The sequence below is a fragment of the Neoarius graeffei genome, chromosome 19 (assembly GCF_027579695.1).
Source record: "Neoarius graeffei isolate fNeoGra1 chromosome 19, fNeoGra1.pri, whole genome shotgun sequence".
NCBI classification, from domain to species: Eukaryota; Metazoa; Chordata; class Actinopteri; order Siluriformes; family Ariidae; genus Neoarius; species Neoarius graeffei.
Genome location: NC_083587.1, coordinates 38,150,992 through 38,176,853, shown reverse-complemented (window position 1 = coordinate 38,176,853; position 25,862 = coordinate 38,150,992). Strand labels below are relative to the sequence as shown.

At 39.8% G+C, this 25,862-nt stretch overlaps 1 protein-coding gene across 3 annotated transcripts in view; it reads left to right on the top strand.

Annotated features, from left to right (window-relative positions):
* The window catches only part of fam49bb (family with sequence similarity 49 member Bb), a 162,111-nt gene that overhangs the window by 52,251 nt on the left and 83,998 nt on the right, over positions 1 to 25,862 (top strand). For 2 of the 3 annotated variants that reach the window (XM_060900048.1, XM_060900047.1), the window contains exon 2: positions 16,763 to 16,845. The gene's annotated coding sequence lies outside the window, so the exon portion shown is untranslated. Of the gene's footprint in view, positions 1 to 16,762; positions 16,846 to 25,862 lie in introns of those variants that run through there. The other variant, XM_060900049.1, reaches the window with a different exon arrangement.

The window sequence follows — 25,862 nt, the reverse complement described above, 5'->3', positions numbered from 1 at the left end:
AATATCATGTGGGCCAGCTTTACAATATCAGTGTCACAATTAAAGATGAGGTATGACATTGTCAGGACTACAACATGAGCTGGCTTGTCTCTGCACGGAAAACTGTGTCTAAGCTGAACTCATGTTTTGGATGATAAGTTTGAGATTTATTGTAATGTATAATATGAACACTTCAAATAAACTCACAGAAATTGCATTGAGAATTTACTCCAACAAATGTCATGCAGCAATTTGCAGACACACGGGTGCACGTGTGATAAAGCTTACTCATCTCATTATCTCTAGCCGCTTTATCCTGTTCTACAGGGTCGCAGGCAAGCTGGAGCCTATCCCAGCTGACTACGGGTGAAAGGCGGGGTACACCCTGGACAAGTCACCAGGTCATCACAGGGCTGACACATAGACACAGACAACCATTCACACTCACATTCACACCTACGGTCAGGTTAGTTAACCTAACCTGCATGTCTTTGGACTGTGGGGGAAACCGGAGCACCCGGAGGAAACCCACGGGGAGAACATGCAGACTCCGCACAGAAAGGCCCTCGCCGTCCACGGGGCTCGAACCCGGACCTTCTTGCTGTGAGGCGACAGCGCTAACCACTACACTGTGCCGCCTGTAAAGTTTACTTAATATTTTAAATTCATCAATACATTTAAACCTCTACTTATTACCAGGGTACTTTTAAAATCTAAAGTAATACCAAATAGTCATTAGGTAAGCTAAGTTTGCTAGCTAGTATTGTCTCGTTTACACCATCAAACAACAGCCTACTGTTTACTGCATTCAGGTGTTTTTTTTTTTCATGCTGCTTGTGCCACTGTAGGAGGCCAGTTTCAAAATGCATATCTGGAACATTGCCTTTGTCTTACCATGTCTCAATATTAAGTGTTCCCACACAGCTGACGTGTTCGGCATTTTGTCTTCCCTTTAACGGCCAAGGTGAACTGAAGTGTGATGAGAGTGAGGGTGATGTCAGTTTCCTAATCTTATATGCCCAATTGTATACATTATCACATTTTAACAGTGCAATTAAAACGTATAAAATAGTACAATAATGTGCTGGCAAAATGTATTTTGCAGTTTGCCTTCATTGATGGCCTACATTTTGGGGAAAAACAACTAATATCTGAATCTCAGAACTGAAAACTGAACAGGCTTGTAGTACTCGAGTCTGACTCGTGTCTTAATTTTAAGGGCTCGTGACTTGACTTGGATTTGAGCACTGATGACTTGGACTCGTGCATTAACTGCATTCAGACTGGTAAATTGGAGATGAGGACTTTATTTTTTGTAACATGCCATAATAATTCGGCAGAAGATATTCATATCTACATTCATTTTATACTAGTTTGATGGGAAGATTAACATTTAATATTTCCACTAATTTTTATCCCTCGCTGGCCAAAAGGCCCGTGAGGGATTATGTCATGGCAAAGTCCGTCCTTCCATCTGTCTGTCTCTCTGTCTGTCTGTCCATCCGTCTGTCCCGGAAAGGGTTCTCACCTTCTGAAATCAACTCCTCTCACAATTTTTGAAGGAATTTCATGAAACTTGGCAAAAGTCTTTGTTATAGGACAGTAATGCGCATATTGCAATTTCGTTTGCAATATATTGTAGCGGGGGATATTGTGCTCTCAGAGCACTCTTCGTGTTAGACTAATTTGTACACAAGTGCCAACAGCACAACAAACCAAATCCAAGTTCCCTGCCCTGTAGTTCCATGGTGTCAGAATCGAAGCTTCTGTTTTTGAGATGCATCATGTTTGTGTAACTTGGTTATGTTTTTGAAATGCACACAAGTGCATTTGTTACAATAAAGCACATTAGATTATGTTTTTGATATGGGTGCGTTAACGTTAGTGTCATCAGCCTTTTCCTAAATATTCCTGATAGAAGACTTTTTTTTTTTTTTTGTGAATTTATTGTAGGCTATGGTATGGAACATACATCTTCACACTACTCAAAGCTATCAATATGTTTTTGTGTGTGTGTATGTGACAGCTGTGTCATTTGTGTCGGACTCTACTCGGCCTTGACTCAAAATTTTCTTTAATGACTTGGACTTGACTTGGACTTGAACACTGGGGACTCGAGATTGGACTCGGACTCGAGGTTTAGTGACTTGACTACAACACTGAAACTGAATACTTACCCAATGAAAGAACATCCGAATGGTTGAATATTCAGGTCCAGCCCTATTGGTAAATCCCACCTAGTATTTTTAGTTCATCAGTACATTTTACGCCATTACTTATTGCAAAAGTTCTGTTATAATTTAAGTAAAATAATTGAATTGGAAGTGAAAATGTTCTGAAACTGAACACCTGTTCTGAAATCAGACCATCTTGTCTTTATTAAAATAACAAAGGCTTAATACTAATTTCACTTTCAATGTATCTCAAATTATCTGAATTCAAAACGGTGTCCAGCAGAAACAGACCAACTTACTCAATATACACAGCGCTGCCACAGTTAATACATTTACAAGATAGTGAGACGCTAAGGTACATACAGTACCAGTCAAAAGCTTTTCAATTTCAACAAGCTGTACCTTGTCAAACGTTAATTAGTGCAATTTATTGACTTCTTAATGTGTTTTGAGATCAAACAGTAAATAATAAAATACAATAAATAGCATTATTCCACAACTGTAGTGATCCATATTATGTCAAGAACTGAACAGCTAAGTAAAGAGAAACGACATCCATCATTACTTTAAGACATGAAGTGGCCTTTTAATTAATAAAAATAAAGATAAAACACTGCATGCGAAGGTGTGTCCAAACTTTTGACTGGCACTGTATACGCATAACTAATAAACACTTACCAATGCTCAGATGTTATTAAAATACATTTCAAAAATAATATATATATTTAGTCAGTGCCTAAAAGCAGAGCTCCTGATGAGTTTCTGAGCAAAATATTTGCAAAGGCACAAAATCATCCTGAATAGAAGAATAATATTATAGGATATGAACTATTGAATTGTTTAGTGTTGTGTATTTTGCGTCAGTAAATTGCTACACTGTCTTGTGACCATGATGACAATAATGAGATGCACATCAGTTATGAATACATATTTATTCCTTTCTTTGACACTGCATGCCATGTACCAGAAACAATATCACAACATTTTATTATGGTGTGACTCTGCTGGGTGCCTGGTGGACAGCAGTGAACCAGCACTTTCCCTTTACATCATTACTATATAGTGACGATCAAATATGAAACTTGATATGACAAACACTTGTATAGTTACATCTGTTATATGTATATCCATGCGCACTGGAGCTCGGCGCTTGCAGCTACAGATTGTAAAGTGTGTGCACACCATTAGGACTAATTACCATGCACCTGTTCCTGATTCGGGCTCAATCACAGCGCATACATATAAGGACTCTCGGTAACGCACAGACTTTTTGAAAGCTTTGTATTTTGTATCACTTTTCTGGTTTTGACCCTGTTTGTGTTTTTGGACTGGGAGTATTCTATTACCTCTGATATCCTGTCTGTGCCTCACTCGACCACTGCCTATTATTCGACTCTGCCTTTCTCAGTTTTGGATCTGTTTGCTAGTGTGCTTTCAGGAAAACTCTTCCTGCACTTACATCCGTCTATCGCCCTTACATGACAGAAAATGTCAACTGTCCAACAAGCTAGTGGATTAATAAAACTGTTTTAACTAGTTTATGAAACTGTCATGAATATTTTCTGGAAAATATGTTGGTAAATAATCCCACGTTATTTAAAAAAAAAAAAAAGAAGCAAGTTAAAAATAAGCACTGGATTTAAAAAAAAAAACCTGTCTATGTTATGTAAATAAAGATACAGATTTTGTTGTCTGGTGGTCAAGTGTTTGAGAGATGTTGCCTTGCACTTACATTTGGGTTCCCTGTGGTGGTACATGTATGGTCAAACAGTCAAAAATCAGGTCGTTGCATTACCATATTCTCTGAAGTATTGGGCTCCGCTCCATGTGCAAAGCTCCACTAGTATGTTAGGTTTTTTTATACATAGGCAAGTCTGCTTTATTACTAATAATTATTAATCAGCTTTATTAACCTAATTATTGGGCTAACCTTCTAAGGGATGGCAATTAGCGTTAACTTGCAAGTGTGTGTTAGTTTAGCCACAGTTGAGCTTGTAATAATTGGCATTTGGAAATGAAGTAAAACTACCTTCTTTGTCACAGAGAAAAATATTTCTTGAATGCCACATCCTGTGAACGTCCAGTGTACCCAAAAGAAATCCAACTGAAAGACCCAGAAAGAACCAGTTTCCTGCAGGCTTCCCTCAGGGAAATTTATACGACATAAATATGCACAATGTTAAGTAACATGTAATGGGCTTTTCTGAAATAATATATTTTTTACTGAATAAAATTAGTTAACAGTGTCATGGTTGTGCCGCAGGACTGCATTTCCTATCGGCTACTGCATGCCACCTGATCATGACACTCATGTTGTCATGTTCATGTTGTTCACTGCTTCGCTATCCTCGTTTTGTTTCTCACTCTTTGTGTTTTGTGTGTTTTCACTTCCAGTTAACCAAAATCTGCACTTGCATCCGCCTCCTCTGCAATTCCTGACAAACAGGTGTGGATTGTACCCAAAATCAGACTGCAGCTGATAACTCGGTTATTTTATGTAAAAATTCTGCGGTTCTTGTGTATTTATATTTATTGCCCCCCCCCCCAAAAAAAAATGTGTATATATATATTACAGTGAAATTATTATCCGCTTTTGTTCCAGTCATAGAGGAGTCCTATCTGTGTATTTATTATTTATTTAAAAGTATGTTCTCCTTGAAGCTACACGGCCTTTCGATTTCATAAAATCGGTGAAATTTAGTTCCCTCTGAAACTTGGTCATTGTGATAGATGTTTTTTTCTGCAGTATCTCAAAAACCAGGTCATTCTGTGGCTGGGAAGTTGTTTAATTTGAGGGGATTCCCGAGCAAATAAGGTGCATGAAATCGCTCGCTTCGCACAATCAAGCAGACAAAGGAAGTCTGTGTGTGCATGCACAGGTTTAACTACTCCGTTTTCTTTTGGGTTTTATGGCAGCTGGCATCCACAATGTTGCATTACTGCCATCTACAGGTTTAACTTGACTGTGCACTGACAGTTGCATCATTCTGTCACTAAACGAACAGCTGATCACACCGAGGTGCTCGCTGACCGCCAATATTTATTAGTTTAGTCCTGCGTTTCCTTTCCTTCCCAACATATCTTTTCTTCTCGCTTTCCGTTACTATAGTTGGTCTTTCACGTTTCATTCGCACACTCGCGTCCTCCAAATTTGTATCCCACAATGCCTTGCGCGAACGGGGAAAGCCCATCACGTGATGCATGACATAGTATCTTGAATTGCGTCATGGTGAAGCAGGAAAAAATAGTGGAGAATTTAGGGCCACGTGGCCCTAAATTCATTAATTGTTCTTAAAAATAAAAAACAACCCGAATAAAATTGGATGTCTGTGATTTGAATTCAGTAGCTTTCAGTCCACTAAACAAAATAACTGGGTGTCGGGGAAAATTCTTTTTATGACCTAAACTTGAAAAATCTGAAAGGCAGCTTATTTAGCTTTAAGAGTAGTCAGACATCACAGATCAGCCATAAACACGTGCAGTCATTTCAGAGAAAACCCCTCTGCTATCACCTTTAAAGGTACCGCAGCACTTATTACTCAGATTTATAGCTTCCTTTGTAATTTGACCAACCTGCAGAATGTGGTAATCTCTGGGGACAAGACTGAAGACTCTGAAGTGTTTTATGCCTCCTGGGATTCTTGACTATGATCCGTTGCTTTAAGGGGTGTATGATATATGATATATTTAGGCCCAAGGAGTTTATTCCTTTTGCCTCTCTGGGTTGTTTCCTCCTCTGCTGTTTATAATAGACATGGTCTCGGCCACATGCATATACATTCAGCTATTTGCAAACTTCTGAACCTTGAAAGTTGCATCCTGATTGGCTAATGGTACTTCTGTGTGTGCTGACTCCTGTGTGTGTACACTCTTCCATAATCTGGTTTACAAAACAAACTTTTGAATACTAGGACACAATGAGCACGACATAGTAACAGGAAAGAAGTTTATGGCATTATGCCTGAACAACCTCAAAGTGGCTAGTAATTGAGATAATCCTTGCGTGTTTACAGGAAAAGGTTTGTGGTTGGTAATGTCAGTCAGACAGCCTCTTCCTGTGAAAGTACTGTATGTGATGTGACCCAGTATAATCGAAATAAAAAGGTTCATATACAACTTATTTGCAACACCAGCTGTATGATTAATACGTTGGGGTTGGGCTGTTCTTGACCAGTTTTAGTGTCAAAAAGTACCAGACTCTTTAGTGAAAGCTACGTGTCTGCCCCACAAGACTCACAAAACTGATTCAATGGAGAAAGATCTTGATATGTTGCAGTTAATCAATTCAGGATGAAGTAGGTTACTTTGAAATTCTTCTTCTTTTTTTGAGGTTTTAGCTTATTTTTCTCCAACCACTTCCCAAATTTATCCCCACTTTTCCATCTCACGATCTACATTTTTACTACCTTAATACATAAGGTATATAAAAAGTTATATTGTGGTTTAATAAAGGAAAAACAACAGACTAGCTCTCTATTAGCAGGTGTGTGTGAGAGAAAGTGTGTGTGTGTGTGTGTGTGTATGTGTGTGTGTGTGTGTGTGTGAGAGAGAGAGAGAGAGAGAGAGAGAGAGAGTGTGTTTCTGTGTGTGTGTGTGTGTGTGTGTGTGTGTGTGTGTGTGTGTGTGTGTGAAGTCAATTTATTTGTATAGCGCTTTTAACAATAAACATTGTCGCAAAGCAGCTTTGCAGAATTTGAATGACTTAAAACATGAGTCATGAGAGCTAATTTTATCCCTAATCTATCCCCAATGAGCAAGCCTGTAAGGATGGTGCCAAGGAAAAACTCCCTCAGACGACATGAGGAAGAAACCTCGAGAGGAACCAGACTCAAAAGGGAACCCATCCTCATTTGGGCAACGACAGACATCATGACTATAACATTAACAGTTTTAACATGAAGTCAGTTTCGTTGATGTTATAAACTCTTCATTGATGGAAATTGAGTGCAAAACTGTTCATGACAACTGCAGTCCTCAGCCATAAAAGCATTACTGTAAGAGTCCAGAGCGTCCTCCGTGTGTGTGTGTGTGTGGGGGAGAGGGTGAATGTGTGTGAGAGAAGGTGTGCGTGAGAGAGAGAGAGAGAGAGAGTGTGTGTGTGTGTGTGAGAGAGAGAGGGTGAGAGTGTGTATGTGTGAGAGCGAGAGTGTGTGAGTATGTGTGTGTGTGTGTGTGTGTGTGAGAGGGAGAGAGAGAGAGAGAGTGCGTGTGTGTGTGTGGTGAGAGCGCAAGTGTGTGTGTGGTGTCACATGATGATGCCAAGACTTTGATTTTAGTTATTTGAGATAATAAATCTGTTTTTCATGATTCTTTTACTTGCAGTTATACTGCAGACGTCTTGAGGAAGTTTTCTGTTTCAGTTCCTCGTTCTGTTTACAGAGACATTGAATGCTGGAAAAGCACATGATTAAAATAAACTATATAGAAGATTTTGTTCTTTAGTTTACATCTATTAAAGTACACGAATATATTGTACCTTTTTTATATTTTATACAAATGTTGAATCATTTGTAATATATTTAAAAAAGCCTATTTTCTTTTAAATAGGACAATTTAGTAATTTTCTTTAGTGAATCACATAAGGAAGGATATGGTGTCAGTACTTGTTGCTCTTTGCAAATGAAGAGGATGTTTTCAGCATTTCACTCCATGGTTTAGCTAATTACAATCTCTGACTGTTATGGGAAATGATTTAAATATGTTTTAGCTGATACTGAACTTGCTGCATTCTTTGAAAACTTTTGCTCGGTCTGTAAGCTTATTGTGTAACTGATGATGTTGATAGCGTGCTAAAGCTTGAGTTCAGGATGAGAACCTCAAATCTGCTGCAAATGGGAGGAAGTCAGTGCAGAAGAGGAAGTGGCCTGATCACCTCCCACTCTCCACCGTCTTACTGTCTGCTACATGCCCTGCTAACAAGTCACTGCACCCCTGTGCTTCAGAGATTCATCCAGTGTATCCTCAATACTGTTTTTGTCATTCACGTCATGCTGACATGCGAATGACTAGTGAAGTGCCTAATATACAGTTAGGTCCATATATATTTGGACACTGACACAAATTTTGTTTTTTTACCTGTTTACTGAAACATATTCAAGTTATAGTTATATAATGGACATGAACATAAAGTCCAGACTTTCAGCTTTCATTTGAGGGTATCCACATTAAAATTGGATGAAGGGTTTAGGAGTTTCAGCTCCTTAACATGTGCCACCCTGTTTTTAAAGGGACCAAAAGTAATTGGACAATTGACTCCAAGGCTATTACATGGGCAGGTGTGGGCAATTCCTTCATTATGTCATTCTCAATTAAGCAGATGAAAGGCCTGGAGTTGATTTGAGGTGTGGCGCTTGCATTTGGAAGATTTTGCTGTGAAGAAAACATGTGGTCAAAGGAGCTCTCCATGCAGGTTAAACAAGCCATCCTTAAGCTGCGAAAACAGAAAAAAACCATCCGAGAAATTGCTACAATATTAGGAGTGGCAAAATCTACAGTTTGGTACATCCTGAGAAAGAAAGAAAGCACTGGTGAACTGATCAATGCAAAAAGACCTGGACACCCACAGAAGACAACAGTGGTGGATGATCGCAGAATAATTTCCATGGTGAAGAGAAACCCCTTCACAACAGCCAACCAAGTGAACCACATTCTCCAGGAGGTAGGCGTATCAATATCCAAATCTACCATAAAGAGAAGACTGTATGAAAGTAAATACAGAGGGTTCACTGCACGGTGCAAGCCACTCATAAGCCTCAAGAATAAAAAGGCTAAATTGGACTTTGCTAAAAAACATCTAAAAAAGCCAGCACAGTTCTGGAAGAACATTCTTTGGACAGATGAAACCAAGATCAACCTCGACCAGAATGATGGAAAGAAAAAAGTATGGCAAAGGCGTGGTACAGCTCATGATCCAAAGCATACCACATCATCTGTAAAACATGGCGGAGGCAGTGTGATGGCTTGGGTATGCATGGCTGCCAGTGGCACTGGGTCACTAGTGTTTATTGATGATGTGACACAGGACAGAAGCAGCCGGATGAATTCTGAGGTATTCAGAGACATACTGTGTGCTCAAATCCAGCCAAATGCATCCAAACTGATTGGTCACCATTTCATAATACAGATGGACAATGACCCAAAACATAAAGCCAAAGCAACCCAGGAGTTTATTAAAGCAAAGAAGTGGAATATTCTTGAATGGCCAAGTCAGTCACCTGATCTCAACCCAACTGAGCATGCATTTCACTTGTTAAAGACTAAACTTCAGACAGAAAGGCCCACAAACAAACAGCAACTGAAAACCGCTGCAGTAAAGGCCTGGCAGAGCATTAAAAAGGAGGAAACACAGCGTCTGGTGATGCCCATGAGTTCAAGACTTCAGGCAGTCATTGCCAACAAAGGGTTTTCAACCAAGTATTAGAAATGAACATTTTATTTACAATTATTTAATTTGTCCAATTACTTTTGAGCCCCTGAAATGAAGGGATTGTGTTTAAAAAATGCTTTAGTTCCTCACATTTTTATGCAGTCATTTTGTTCAACCCACTGAATTAAAGCTGAAAGTCTGAACTTCAACTGCATCTGAATTGTTTTGTTCAAAATTCATTGTGGTAATGTACAGAACCAAAATTAGAAAATGTTGTCTCTGTCCAAATATTTATGGACCTAACTGTATAAAATTAATCATTTTATAATCGGGAGACTCCTTAGCCCTGTGTTTTGGTGTGGGAACTGAGGTTCCGTTTTCAGAACAGACCACTACCGTTAAGTCCTCGAGCTCTTAACCTGTAAATACCCCAGGGCGTAGAATGACTTGGAGTGACACAATACTCAGTTCCTGCCTTCTTTCTTAGTAGAAAAAGGAAGAAAGAAAGTTGTTCATGAGAAATGAATGAAGTATAACAAAAAGTATAAAAATCTCAACCTTGCTTGATTAGGTTGGATATTTAATTGGATTACATTTAGTCATTTAGTTTTATTAATTTGTCAGAAATTCTTTCAGCTAAAATGACTCCAAGGAAGATAGAATCAAAAGAGCAAGTATCATCAAACTGACCAGAATCATATGTAACAGAAAACGAATGTCGCAGAAACTAGTGTTGTAGTACTTGTGACTGGTCTTGGTCTCGAGACTGATCGCAAGAACACCTTTTGAAGGTCTCAGTCTCGTCTCGTCTCGGAATCAACCACATTTTTACTCGGTCTCAGACATGGAGGACTCTGGCTTTTATTTCAAGACCACAACTGCAGGGATTTCACTAAATTGCCGATGCATTGTCTGACTTATTTGCTAACACCGTTACTGCTTCAAATCTGACACCAATAACATGACTCATTGCTAAATTTAAATTTTTCTTCCTGTTAATGGCCATCACTCCTCCCCACTCCCTGTCACAGACACTGATCTGTTCCTGGTCTTGACTCAGTCTCACCCTGTCTTGGTCTTAGCTTAGCCTCAACCCTTCAAAGTCTTGGTCTTGTCTTGGTCTCGATACACTCTGGTCTTGGTCATGACTTGGTCTTGACTACAACACTACCAGAAACTATTACACTGATTGTAATAGTTTGCACCAATCACGGTTTCTGAATGGGGAGAAAATACCATCCATCCATCCATCCATCCATCCATCCATCCATCCATCCATCCATCCATCCATCCATCCATCCATCCATCCATCCATCCATCCATCCATCCATCCATCCATCCATCCATCCATCCATCCATCCATCCATCCATCCATCCATCCATCCATCCATCCATTATCTGTTGCCACTTATCCTGTGCAGGGTCGCAGGCATGCTGGAGTCTATCCCAGCTGACTATGGGCGAGAGGCGGGGTACACCCTGGACAAGTTGCCAGGTCATCGCAGGGCTGACATAGAGGCAAACGACCATTCACACTCACATTTACACCTACGGTCAATTTAGAGCCACCAATTAGCCTAACCTGCATGTCTTTGGACTGTGGCGGAAACCGGAGGAAACCCACGCAGACACGGGGAGAACATTCAAAATCCACACAGAAAGGCCCCTGTTGGCCGCTGGACTCGAACCCAGAACCGTCTTTCTGGGAGGCGACTGTGCTAACCACTACACCACCATGCCACCCATTTATCTCCAAAAATAGAATTTCAAAGTGTTCAAAACGATATGGGTGTCAGATGACCTTCTCAGTCTCCAGACCGAGTGTAGGCAGTGCAAGACAAGTGGGTAAAGATTTTTTTTTTTCCCAAGCAGTCTTGCAGAAACAATAATCATGGCTTACAGGATACAGAGGCTGGGAGCTGTTACAAAGATAAGATTCAAGATAGCTTTATTGGCCATGTGCAAGGCCATGTGCATTGGGATTCTCACTTGTTTCAGCCTACTTGGTTACAGACAGTACAACGCAGGACACATCTCATCTCATTATCTCTAGCCGCTTTATCCTGTTCTACAGGGTCGCAGGCAAGCTGGAGCCTATCCCAGCTGACTACGGGCGAAAGGCGGGGTACACCCTGGACAAGTCACCAGGTCATCACAGGGCTGACACATAGACACAGACAACCATTCACACTCACATTCACACCTACGGTCAATTTAGAGTCACCAGTTAACCTAACCTGCATGTCTTTGGACTGTGGGGGAAACCGGAGCACCCGGAGGAAACCCACGCGGACACAGGGAGAACATGCAAACTCCACACAGAAAGGTCCTCGCTGGCCGCTGGGCTCGAACCCAGAACCTTCTTGCTGTGAGGCGACAGTGCTAACCACTACACCACCGTGTCGCCCCCTGAATTTATGTAATATTTCTTATTAGAAGATTATTAGAACTTAAATATAAGTTTATTTAGCTTACTTTTAGACACTTTTACTCATTTCCAGCTTGAAATTTTCTTATTCTATTGGCAGATATTTTTTGTTAATTTTAAGCATTTAATTCTGGAAAGAATCAAACATGTCTGCAAATAGATTAAGAAAATTTCAAGCTTGAAATGAGTAAAAGTGTTTAAAAGTAAGCTAAATAAACTTATATTTGAGTTCTAATAATCTAATAAGAAATATTAGATAAATTCACCCATATTAAAGATATTTCTCTTAAGATATTTTTTGCAGGGTATACAGACTTTGGCATTTAAATGGAGCTGTTTGAGGAACAGTGAGCCGCTTTCACTCATTAATGCTACAAAGGCTGGTCACAAAAGTCTTTCAAACGAGGAATAATACAATTGATGACTCATGATTGATGACTCACTTCCCTCGAAGTGAAGTTTTGCTGAATATGACAATTTCATGAAACCTGAGATGGCTATGAACAGCACAAGGCCACTGCTGGCTCAAACTGTGAACCTATTTAGATCTGAAGCGGGCCTTATTTTGTGGATAACGCAGTCTTTCATTCTGATTTAACCTAAAGCTGATAAATGAGTAAATCTACTTTTTGACTGTTCTTAAACACCCTGAAGTCACGTGTTTCCACTGGGATTATTAACCACTATAATAAAAGGCTATAGTGTTGATGCCAGACCTAATATAACATCGAGTCATGTTTGAGCATCATATTATTCTGCGAGTTGTAGGATGTTTGTCTATGTTGAGTGTAGAGTACATAAGGCTACATGACACCTTTATAAATCCTTCATGACACGTGACAATAAGCCTATTTAAATATTTATAAGGGCTTTTTGCAATATGCATCGGTCATAAATATTGCGTTTGTCAATTTTAATGTCAAAATTTGATGTTCTTGGCCGACTGCTCACTTTATATCTCAGTCTACTGGTGTGTCAGAGTAGGTATACAGTAAGGATTATTCCAGTATTACCAGTATTACAATAGTGGTGCTAGGTTTCATTTAATGCTAACATTTTGTGAAAACGTTTTTTCATTACTGTATACCTACTTTTGCAGCCCTGTGTGTGTGTGTACATAACCATAGTGACTCACCAGGGATTTTTTTTTTAAATAATAGATGATAATGTATTAAAACATGCACACTCCATGTTAAATTAAATCCATAAGTATTTGGACAGCACTGGGGTACTTTTATTTACTAAAACATTGCAGCCATATTGGCTGAATTACGTTTAAGTTCACAAATGCATAAGAATGAAAACATTATATTAAAAAAAGAATACAAAAATATAAAAATTGATTTAAACTTTAAAATTTGACTAGAATTGAAATATTAAGATGTAAATGCAAAACTCATTATAAAACTATTCTTCAAACATTCAGTCTTGCAAGGGGGGCAGGCAAACTTCCTAGAGTTCCTTAATGTGTAAGTGCAAATGTTCCTTGCAGGGAGGAGCTTGGCGAGCCTATGCTGGAGGTTAGAAGTAATCTCACCAAACAGTTTGGATGCCGTTGCCTCTCTTCTTTCAACAAGTATGCAAAGACCGGATTGCCCAAGGGTTTCTCCGTAAGACAAACCAGGATAGATGATTTTAAGAGCCCGTTTCTGCAGCCTTTCTAGGTCGTCACTTAGGCCCTGTCCACACGGCAACGGATTCAGGTGAATCTGATAAAATTTTTTATCGTTTCGGCCTGGCGTCCACACGGCACCGGCGTTTTGGGTGCTCCAAAACGAAATCTTTTGAGAACGGGTTCCAGAGTGAAAAAATCTGGCAACAGCGCCGTTGCGAAGTCGTCTGGATGAGTAGAACGGATTTGTTTGCGATGACATCACAACCACATGACTGTCAGTGCTTCACGCTGGGTAGAAGTGTAACGAACTCGATGCGAGCTGTCAACAAATCCTATAACTTGGTTCATGAAACGCGCTTACAAAATATTTTCACTGCGAATATTTATTGTGTAATGGTGCAAAGTGAAAGAGAGAGTGAGAGAATAGCCCTTAGGGCAGAGTCTTTAGTCCAAACACTGCGGAAGCAGTACCAAACCGCGCACCGACCGTGCGCTTTCCAAAAACAAAAACAATCCCGCCAGCAAAAATAGGAAAAAAAAAAAAGGAGCGATCTCACCTCTTCAGATGTTGGTTTAAGTCCGACAATACATTCCTCAAAAAGGCTAATGCTACAGAAGAAGGCTAATGCTACAGAAGAAGGCTAATGCTACAGAAGAAGGGATTTATGCGCATGCGTCTACTTCTTCTATTGTTCTGGTGTCTCCGATGGGACCGTCTTACAGCGCACATAGTGGTGTGGCATGTGTATTGCATCGTTTTCAGCAAGCGTTGCGTTGCCATACGAACCTGAAATTTTACTGATCCGTTGCCCATGTGGACGCGATATTTAAAAAAAAAAAAATCTCGTTGCCGTTATGTGGATGTAGCCTTAGGTACTCTGGTAAGGCATGGTGATAGACTTGGCAGGCATATTCGAGGATTGATCGTATACAAGTGACGTAAAACAGTATTAACTCACTTGGTGCAATGGAGGATCTCTTGAGTTGCCTCGAGAAATACAGTCTAACAGAGGCCTTCTTAACTAACTCTTGTATGTGTACATTCCACTTTAAATCACAGCTAATGTTCAGACCTAAAACTTTGACACTGTTCACTGTCTCTAAGGGCTTACCATTAACTACTATCGGCTCAAGATCAGGCTTGTTCTTTGCAAAGCTAATCCTGAGTTCCTTGCATTTGGTTTCATTCAGCTGAAATCCTTCAGAGCTAGATTGACTGGAAGTAGTGATCACAACAGATTGAATGAATGTTGCTCTCCTGGCCTTTCTCCACTACTTCTGAGATTGTGGTGTCGTCTACATATTTCCACATGTCGATCAGTGCAACGAGGTCGTTGATCATATTATGATGTGTTTATAGCTTGCCAAAGGAGTGTTAAATTGAGAAAATCAATCTTTGTGTTTTATAGCATAAACTGAGCTGAAGAAGCCTTTATAAATGTTTTTCATGATGTAGGTGTCATGTAGCAGTGTGTGCTCCTGAAAGTAATAGAAAATGCTTAGCGTGACCTGTATGTTGTAATTGTTGTTTTCTTTCTTGGTGAGGGAGTGGGTGTCTGGCGGACCAAAAAAAAAGAGACATCAGAGGGAACCGAAATAGAGAAATGCTTGAGCATGTGCAGTTCCAGTATTTAACAGTGTTGTATACTCCCAGTCCAGTTTAGACCGATAGCTTAGTGATTTTCAGTACTGATTCTGTCTTTCTCATCAACTTTCCTTCCCTCCGTTCAATTCATGCTATAACTTCTCATCTCATCTCATTATCTCTAGCCGCTTTATCCTGTTCTACAGGGTCGCAGGCAAGCTGGAGCCTATCCCAGCTGACTACGGGCGAAAGGCGGGGTACACCCTGGACAAGTCGCCAGGTCATCACAGGGCTGACACATAGACACAGATAACCATTCACACCTACGGTCAATTTAGAGTCACCAGTTAACCTAACCTGCATGTCTTTGGACTGTGGGGGAAACCGGAGCACCCGGAGGAAACCCACGCGGACACGGGGAGAACATGCAAACTCCACACAGAAAGGCCCTCGCCGGCCACGGGGCTCGAACCCGGACCTTCTTGCTGTGAGGCGACAACGCTAACCACTACGCCACTGTGCCTCCCATGCTGTAACGCAATAGAATAATTTAAGGTGGTATGTATGGACTCGTCTTAGCACAGCAATATCACACACAAGGGTTATCTATCGATCGATCGATCTTTAAGGATGTTTACCTGTGCTATGCGTGAATCAGGCACAGCAGCACTGCTGAGGGTTTTACACACTGTGTAAACTTAAACACATTATTAGACACTCTTTGGACTTTGTTGTTGATCCATCTTATAGATGTACTGGGAGAGATTATACTTCAGTGTGTATAATGCAAATTATCATCTAGCCCTTAATTTGACCCTTTTTGGGCCACTTCATTTCTGTTAGCTGGAGAATTTTGGTTGGCAAACAATTTTTTGCATGTGCATATATACAGAGCTCATTGCACTGCTGACTCTGGCAGTACCTGTTTACATTGTGGTGAGATTAGCAAGTTTTGAGACTGTATAATGATTGACGCATCTGATTTGATTGAAGCTTCTGTTAAAAAGAAGTGCGGTTTATTAAATGATAAGCTTTTTAACGTTATTCTGTCTCAAACATTTAATTGGACATTTGTCACAAGAGGGGTTCTTATTCAGGGCACCACGGTGGTGTAGTGGTTAGCACTGTCGCCTCACAGCAAGAAGGTTCTGGGTCCGAGCCCAGCAGCCGATGGGGGCCTTTCGATGTGGAGTTTGCATGTTCTCTTCGTGTCTATGTGAGTTTCCTCTGGGTGCTCCGGTTTCCCCCACAGTCCAAAGACACAGGTTAACATAGGACGGCCTTGGACTGAGGTGCCCTTGAGCAAGGTACCTAACCCCTGACTGCTCCCCGGGCACTGTAGTGTGGCTGCCCACTGCTCTGGGTGTGTGTGCATGTGTTCACTGCTTCAGATGGGTTAAATGCAGAGGGTGAACCTCACTGTGCTTGAAGTGTGCATGCGACAAATAAAGGTTTCTTATTATTATTCTATAATAATATCGTCTCTCTTCAGCTGACTACTGCTACGATTTAATAAAGCCAACCAACTACAATATGGACATGGTCAGAGATCAGACCTAGGATTTAATTAATCTCTCTCTCTCTCTCTCTCTCTCTCTCTCTCTCTCTCTCTCAGTGTGAGTTGCAGTGCAGGACTGCGGCCTTGGCCAAGTGCCTGGGTGGCTTTTCCTCCTCTCACCTTCCTCTGCTCATCTGCTGGTAAGCAATTATCTGTGCTGTACAGTGAGTGTGTGGACATGGTATTGCTGGAGATGCAGATGTATTGTACTTGCATGCATATCAGCTAGATGATGATGATGATGATATAATAATAATAACTATTACAACACCAACATTATTATCAACATCCCATTAGCTTTCATTTATTATGGTGCACTTCTTATGCACAGTGATTTCCTCGTCCAACACACTGTCATATTAATCAAATTAGCCTTTACAGCAGCCACTGTCAGAAAAAAAAAAAAAAAGCCTCCTGGTTAGAATCACTACAAAATACAGTATTCGTACTATGTTTTGCTATATTTCAGCATTTACCTATAATTTAACTCGTAAATGTAGCCGAATGTAGTAGCACATGCTCTGGTGGCAGTTACATTTAAAGCTTGTGCCCTGCCACAGAGCCTAGAAGTGAGAATCACCGGATTAGTGAGCTTTGTGATCATAAATGGTGTTTATAGTAGAGCATGGTTATAACATTTAATGATATTTACACATTATGTTTGCTAAACCAGTGTATGAAAGAACAGAAATGAACACTTCCTGCCCTGATTTTCACAAGCACTTGTGGACTCTTAGACACAGTGATTCATAAATGCGTCATTAAATGTGTTAATATTAAGAACCCTATATTCTGTCTTTCCCTCTTTAGTGTATATCAATTAAATGTGATGTGTAATACATGATAATTTAAAATTTTTATATATACATATTAATCAAAATCAAATTTTTATATATATATATATATATATATATATATATATATATATATATATATATATATATCCCAGCTCTCTCTCTCACACACACACACACACACACACACACACACACACACAGTGTGTATATATACACACACACACACACACACGAGGGTAAGTCAAAAAGTTATAAGACAAGTTAGCAATTTCTCTGCATATCCTCCGTTTAAGTCTAAACACTTCTGCAAGCGATGTTTCCATCGGAGAATTCCTTCTTTTTTAAAAATATTTTAGATTAGATAAAACTTTATTGATCCCTTTGGGAGTGTTCCCTCAGGGAAATTAAGATTCCAGCAGCATCATTATAGATAAACAGAGAAAATAAATAGAGAAAACTTCTAGATAAATTAAAATAAATTATTTACATATACAAATATAAAAAGAATAAAATATGGGGAAGGGGGGGAGGGGGAAAAGGGGGGGGGCAGGAGAGATATTGCACATTATATTGCACATTGTCCGGTATTGCTTATTGCTAGGCTATTTTGAATTCCTTTTGAGATATGGGCAATTCCATGTAAATGTCAACCTCACCATGCAAAAATAAAGCAACATGTAATACATCAAAACCACTCCCAGAGATATCACCTAGGCCTGTATTTTACAGATGCGAATAAGTTGAACCAATTTGTAACCAACCTAATATGTCACTGTCAGTCTTTCTTTCTTATAATGTAAACCCCAAGCTAAAATCAACTTTGATCATGTACAATTCTATATTATTGCCACAAGCCACAGAAATGTATGCTAAAATCCACAAAACAGCAAAACAATAGCCATCCTAAATATTATTTAAGAACTTTGATAGTTTTAGCTGATATTTAGAGAGTTTTTCAAAGGGTTATGGTGGTTAAATTGCTGATTTTCTAAACATATGCCATGTCTATTTCAGACGCGTCACATCCATAACGGAATTTCGTCACATCCATAACGCTGACTTTTCCTTCCGAAACTCTGCATGAAATACAAAATCTCATCTCATTATCTCTAGCCGCTTTATCCTTCTACAGGGTCGCAGGCAAGCTGGAGCCTATCCCAGCTGACTACGGGCGAAAGGCGGGGTACACCCTGGACAAGTCGCCAGGTCATCACAGGGCTGACACATAGACACAGACAACCATTCACACTCACATTCACACGTACGCTCAATTTAGAGTCACCAGTTAACCTAACCTGCATGTCTTTGTACTGTGGGGGAAACCGGAGCACCCAGAGGAAACCCACGCGGACACGGGGAGAACATGCAAACTCCACACAGAAAGGCCCTCGCTGGCCACGGGGCTCGAACCCGGACCTTCTTGCTGTGAGGCGACAGCGCTAACCACTACACCACCGTGCCGCCCGAAATACAAAATATTTTAAACAAAGATTTTTTAATATTCACCTTGGACCCCTCTATCAAATGGATATCTCCATTTCGACATTAGGTTTACAATTTCACAGAGTTTGATAAAAATGTACAGTCACCCAAGAAAAGTGATACTTTTTCTGTCACATCCATAACGCATCTTTTATTGGCATTTTCTGGCATGCCCTAGATGTACTATGGGAATTGTTCTTGTTCTATCACTTCTCCAGTATGGTACAGCCTTAAAATATGCAACACCTGTTTAAATACTGGGAGACAATAAAACATGCACTGGGTCATTTGTTGCCATTTTGAGTTCAAGTGTCGCGTCCATAACGCTGGAATTGCTCATATGCGTGTGTGATATATATATATATATATATATATATATATATATATATATAAATATAAAACACACACGTATGTGAATATATATGTGTGTGTGTGTGTGTGTGTGTGTGTAATATATATATACACATACATGCATACAAACATATATTCACATACACGGTTGAATTGAACTGATGTGTGTGTTTTTTTTTTTTTTTTTTAAAACAAGTAGTCAGTACTTTGTAGGGTCTGTATCTGGTGTGCCAAATGATGACAAACTATGCGGATTAGCATTTGTGGTCTGATAACAGCAGTCACGACTGGTCAGCTCAAACTGGCTGCTGCTTGTAATTTGCATTTGAAAGTTGAAACTAGTTCAGCTTTGTTTTTGCTCTGCCTCAGGATTCTTGCCTCTCACAAGTAAAACTGGAAATATTTTATCTTATTGCTGAAATGTTGCTCAAACAGCTTTTGGTAAAACCTTCTCTTATGCCTGTCTCATATGAAGACTTTTTACATGATATTGACATACTTTAACTACCCTCATCTTAGATTCATTTCTAGGGGTCAAAAAGTGTTTAATTTATTTATTTTTTATTATTCTTTTCTCAATAGGACATACTATTTTGAAGCTTTTTGTTTGAGGAAATCACATACACAACAGATGAGGTTGATGGAGGCTGTGACATATTGTGCCAGAGCAGGAAGGAAGCATTTTGTAATTGGATTTCAAAAGATTTCAGTTGTGTGCAATTGACATACTGTGAAATCTAATGTGATAACATACCAAATTGATGCATAAATAATGGAGATTTGCACACGGATAATATTTTGACCGTGACAAAACCAGTCTCAGTGTTTTCAGGAGTTACTGTGTGTGTGTGTGTGTGTGTGTGTGTGTGTTACTCTGTGGCATGCTCACAGCTCCTTGTGGCAGGTTTGAGACTCTCATCTGGCAACCGGGTTTAAAGGATTAACTTCAGTCTTATGACTAGGAACCTCTGAATGCTGTACACAGTCAGGAGAGGGCTAGATCTGTGTTTAAAGCTGTTCAGAGGTCATCTAACAGTAGTAATATTTCCTGATTTCATCATGTAACTTGAGCAATGTTAGCAGTAGGACAGTGCTGCCCCCACCTGGTGATGCCACTGTAGCCGGAATGTATTAGACTCCTCTTATTAGCTGCTGTGTATTCAATGTACGAGTCATGTTGCTTTTCACGATCACTGCCTCTGTAGTGGATTTGAGTGACCAAAACCTGCTCCGTTTTGTCTGTTTTTGTGCTGAAAATGCCAAAATCCATATATTGGCATTTAACACAGGTATTTTATAAGCATGCTATCTGGATAAAGGCTTTATATCTTAACCCCACGTCCACAGCATGAAACATGGCCACCATAAGAAATGTAGTAGACAGTGACTGGATTTCTGATTGAATTTCAGTGCATGGTCATCTTGCATCCTATGGCCAACTCTCTGTTGCTTAGCTTTGTGAGGTCCTCATGAAGTTAACAGAATGTTTATTTTGTTTATACTATTATTAATGTTGTCCTCTATTTTTATTCTTGACGTCAGATCAGGTGGGCGATAAGATGAACATCATATGACATTGGGAGACGTTACTACAGTACAAGATGTGTCACGATATACAGTACCAGTCAAAAGTTTGGACACGCATACTAATTCTTTTTTTTTTTTTTCTCTATTATGTGGTAAACAAAAAAGTGTTAAAACAAAATGTGTTTCATATTTTAGATTCTTCAAAGTAGCCAGCGTTCACCTTGATGATGCTTTGCACACTACTGGCATTATCTTAACCAGCTTCATGAGGGAGTCACCTGGAACGCTTTTCAGTTAACCGGTGTGCCTCGTCAAAAGTTAATTAGTGGAATTTCTTGCCTTCTTAATGCATTTGAGATCAAACAGTAAATAATAAAAAATACAGTAAATAACCCTATTCCACAACTCTAGTAATCCATATTATGTCAAGAACCGCTCAACTAAGTAAAGAAAAACTAGAGTCCATCATTACTTTAAGACATGAAGTTTCTTTTAATTCATAAAAATAAAGAAAAAACATTGAATTAGGAGTTGTGTCCAAATTTGATGATTTATATCATGAAGGTCATGTCGTAATTTCAGTGATGACTACTGGTGGATAGCGTGAGTATGGGGGTGAGGCCAGCAGCCGATGCATAGATTTTGCATCTGAAGGGGGCGTCAGCAGTTTCTGGCACTTTTCTCCTTATTTCTGGCTTGGCCTGATTTTATCTGGTATGTTCTCTTTTCCTCAAAAGTGGATGACCCCCTTTCAGACAGTGACCCTCCACAGTGGACGGTTAGGAGCAGAGGTGAACAGTAACGAAGTACATTTGCTTGAGTACTGTACTTAAATACACTTTTGAGTATCTGTACTTTACGTGAGTTTTTTGTTTTTTTTTTTGGAAACTTATGACTTTAACTTCACTACATTTGAAAGACAAATATCGTACTTTTCACTATACTACATTTCTATCAAGGTCCTCGTTACTCGTTACTATGAAACAGCTTAGAAAGTGGATATTTTTTTCCTTTTCTTTTCCTTTCTTGTGATTGTTTTTCGCAGGTGACACTGAGACAGCCGATCAGTAATCACTAGGGCAGGGGTCACCAAACTTTTTTCTCTGGGGGCCACATTGTCGTTCCTGACTGTGATGGGGGTCGGGGTCGGGTCAGCTATATCACATAGAATTGTATAACCCAGACAAATATGACCACCAGCAGGCCTCATTGTGTAGTAGAGATTACTAGCCTGGCACGGCCATCCCCACTACTATATCCCCACTACTATATCCATACTACTATATCCATACTACTATATCCCCACTACTATATCCCCACTACTATATCCATACTACTATATCCTCACTACTATATCCCCACTACTATATCCCCACTACTATATCCATACTACTATATCCATACTACTATATCCTCACTACTATATCCATACTACTATATCCCCACTACTATATCCATACTACTATATCCCCACTACTATATCCACACTACTATATCCATACTACTATATCCCCACTACTATATCCCCACTACTATATCCATACTACTATATCCACACTACTATATCAACACTTGATTCCTGGCACATATTTGTTTATCTTTACTAGTGGTTTGCAAAAGTAGTAATCGAGTCTTCACACTTTGTTTTAATTTGAAATACCACTGATATTCCATTTATTTATTTTCTAATAAAAATAATATCAAAGCTGTCAAGGTAAGAAACATCTGCCTATTTTTGGTGATTGACACTGGCAAAGGTGAGTGGAAAATTATAAATTGTAGGTAGGCCTGTTGATATTATTAATAATATAAATAATAATTGTATACAGCACTTAATAAAGGTCAAGTAAATAGGCCTATAAAATAAATACATTTTAAAAAACAGTGAAATTATAATAATATGAGCAGTAGATCAATAGATCACAGCAGTTGTGCTGTGTCCTGCACGTCATTGCTCTCATCCATGGCCAAAGCAAAAAACTCGAATTCTGATGCTCTCTCATTCAGCTGGTCAGACACGTTGTCCCCCAAATCTTCGGTTCGCCTGGTCATAGTAGGTGCGGAGAGACTCGCCGCGTTGAGCGCATCCTTCTTGTCGGGACACACCTCCTCGGCCACAGCAAGCATGCATACTTTAACAAAGTCCCCATCAGTAAACGGCTTTCCATGGGTAGCTAGTAGGTGAGCTACCTTATAGCTAGCTCGGACAGCAGCCCAGTTGATCTGGGTTTGGCGAAGGAATACATTCTGTTGTGCAGCCAGTCCGCATTTCATCCTCAGAATCCTGTCTTCTCTTGTTTGCCCTCGCAAACTAGCATACTCTTTGTGGCGGGTTTCGTAGTGACGATGCAGATTATATTCTTTGAAAACTGACACACTTTCTTTACATACAAGACAAACTGCACGGTCCTTACACTGAACAAAAAAATAATCGGTGGTCCACTGTTCTTTAAAAACTCTGCACTCTCTGTCAGCTTTTCGCTTACCGCTCGCCATTTTGCTGGCCTGAACACTGACAGTTCTCTGCGCATGCGCTGCCTGTCACTGCTTCATCACGAGCATATGACGAAAATTTGGAAAATATGAATAGTTCATTTTATAACTAAATATCAATTTTAATTGATAAAATCAACAAAATACAAAATGCAGACATGTTATTATTTGCCAAAAAGCAATTTAAAAAAATAGGCTATGACCACTTTTGGGGATTGCCTCATAGGGCCGGTTCAAGTGATGTGGGGCAGAGGGGCTGGGGGGCCAGTCAAAGGGGGGTGGCGGGCCGGATCTGGCCCGCGGGCCGTAGTTTGGTGACCCCTGCACTAGGGTCACGTCACGTTCATAGACTGTATAAAATCAATGATTTCTCTGCAGCATTATTTAACACAATCAATTGATGGCAGAATAGAAGGAGGCGGTACTTCTGGGGAATGCACGCACCCATGTTTCAGTTTTCTGTACGGATTAAAGATTCGTTTCGTTTTAAATGTTTGCTTTGTTTGCCTAAAATGAACCACATCACGGCCTATAAAAACCCGCTTCCACAGGTTGGACGGCATATTGAGGTATGTAAACGTTTTATTCTAAGAGAAAGCTTGCAGCGAAGTTGTCTGTGCTTTTAGAGCTAGCGATAATGTTGCAATAGCTATGCAGTCTGGTTAGTCAAATGACTTTCTATGGATTTGCCCGCCAAGTTGCCATCACCTTGTCCACGGCTAACGTTAACACACAGCTAGTTAACTTGGACACTGTTAGTTAGCATGTAAAAACAGAGTTACGCTAACATGAATAATGTTAATTTATCTGAAGTTCCTTCAGAAATATGTTTTAGCATAATCTTGCCAAATAAAAAGAATGTAGAAGTCTTTCTTTTCTAATAGCATTAGCTACCCAATATGATTGAGTTTGAAAAGAGTTTGCTAGCATGTCAGGTGGAGTTTCACTGACTAGCTAGCTTAACATTAAACCACCATGATGACACAGCATGCATTCATTTTGTAAATCCAGTCGGTTGCTTCAGAGGCATTCGGCATCGTAAGCGTTGTGGCAATAATACAACGACGCGTTGAGAGAAAATGCACTTTTAATACTTAAGTATTTTTAAAAGCAAGTAGTTCAGTACTTAAGTAAAAATTTGACTGTACAGCTTTCACTTCTATCAGAGTAACATTTGACCAGTGGGATCTGTACTTTGACTTAAGTAATGAAGCTGGGTACTTTGTCCACCTCTGGTTAGGAGCAGCTAACTGCCAAACCGTTTGCTGCCAAACTAACTGCCAAACCGAATGCTGCCAAACCGTTTGGTGCAACAGAGCGACCTTCACTTCCAGACCGCCGGCGTGTAGGTTCTTGACTACGACTGCCAGTACTATCCGGTACCTGTCGCTTCGCCAATCTCCCATCGCTGCTGGACTCTCCAGCCACCAGGTCCTGCACACAGGTTTGTTTAAGGTGATGTAGTTGTTGTGATGTACCACAACTACTGTACCCTCTTGTCCTCATTACCTGAATCCGATGGCAAGCATTGCAAGACAACCAGAGGTGATTCAAACGCAGTGGGATAAGTTGCGTGTTGGAAAGCAACAGTATTTCCTAATGTCCCACGGCTGTGTTAGGAAGGTAGGGTTTTAGCCAGAGCCCTGTTTGTTCACTCTGCCGCAAGGCCAGACTATCCAGGGCACATTTGTCAGAATTACTGATGGAGGAGGAGTTTGCTTTGGAGTATGAGAAGTGATCAGACTTGATGGGGTTTATATGATGCCCACCAAGCCTGGCAAGATGGTATCTGCGAGTTACGCATCACACCCCACTTACGCCCCTATACTGTAGGAGGTATGTCCAAACATTTGAATGGTACTGTATAGGTTTGCTAAACAAGCAAGATTGGGTTACATTTAAAAAATAAATCAATAAAAATAAAAAATTTAATTAAAGATGCATGTTGTACAACCCCGATTCTAAAATGTCAGGATGCTGTGTAAAACGTGAATAAAATCATTAAATGTTAATAAAACAATCATTCTAAGCCCACAAAAAGAACAGTTCAATGAAATAAATAATTGAAAGCCCAATATTGCCATGACATTTGTTTGTGTGTGTGTGTGTGTGTGTGTGTGTGTGTGTGTGTGTGTGTGTGTGTGTGTTTGTTTGTTTGTTTCCTGGCATTAAGTATACTGTGTGATTTCCCAGAATGGCCTATCTCACATGCTCCTATTTAAATCTTGCACGGCTTTGTAGCTCTTAAAGACAGCATTGATATCTTGAACCTCTTAATACCTGGAGTAGTTTTCTTTAAGTGACATTCTATCAACAAAATTATGCAACTGGCATGTACAAAAGTGTTTCATAATGCTCATGGTTAACGATCAATGGCTCAACAGGTGGCACTATTGAACAGATTATGTGACTTGTATGCATTGTGTGTGAGGATGGCATTCTTAGTGCTCACCGTGTTTTTATGAATTTACTACATTTTACAATATCTACTAAAAAATCTCAGTGTG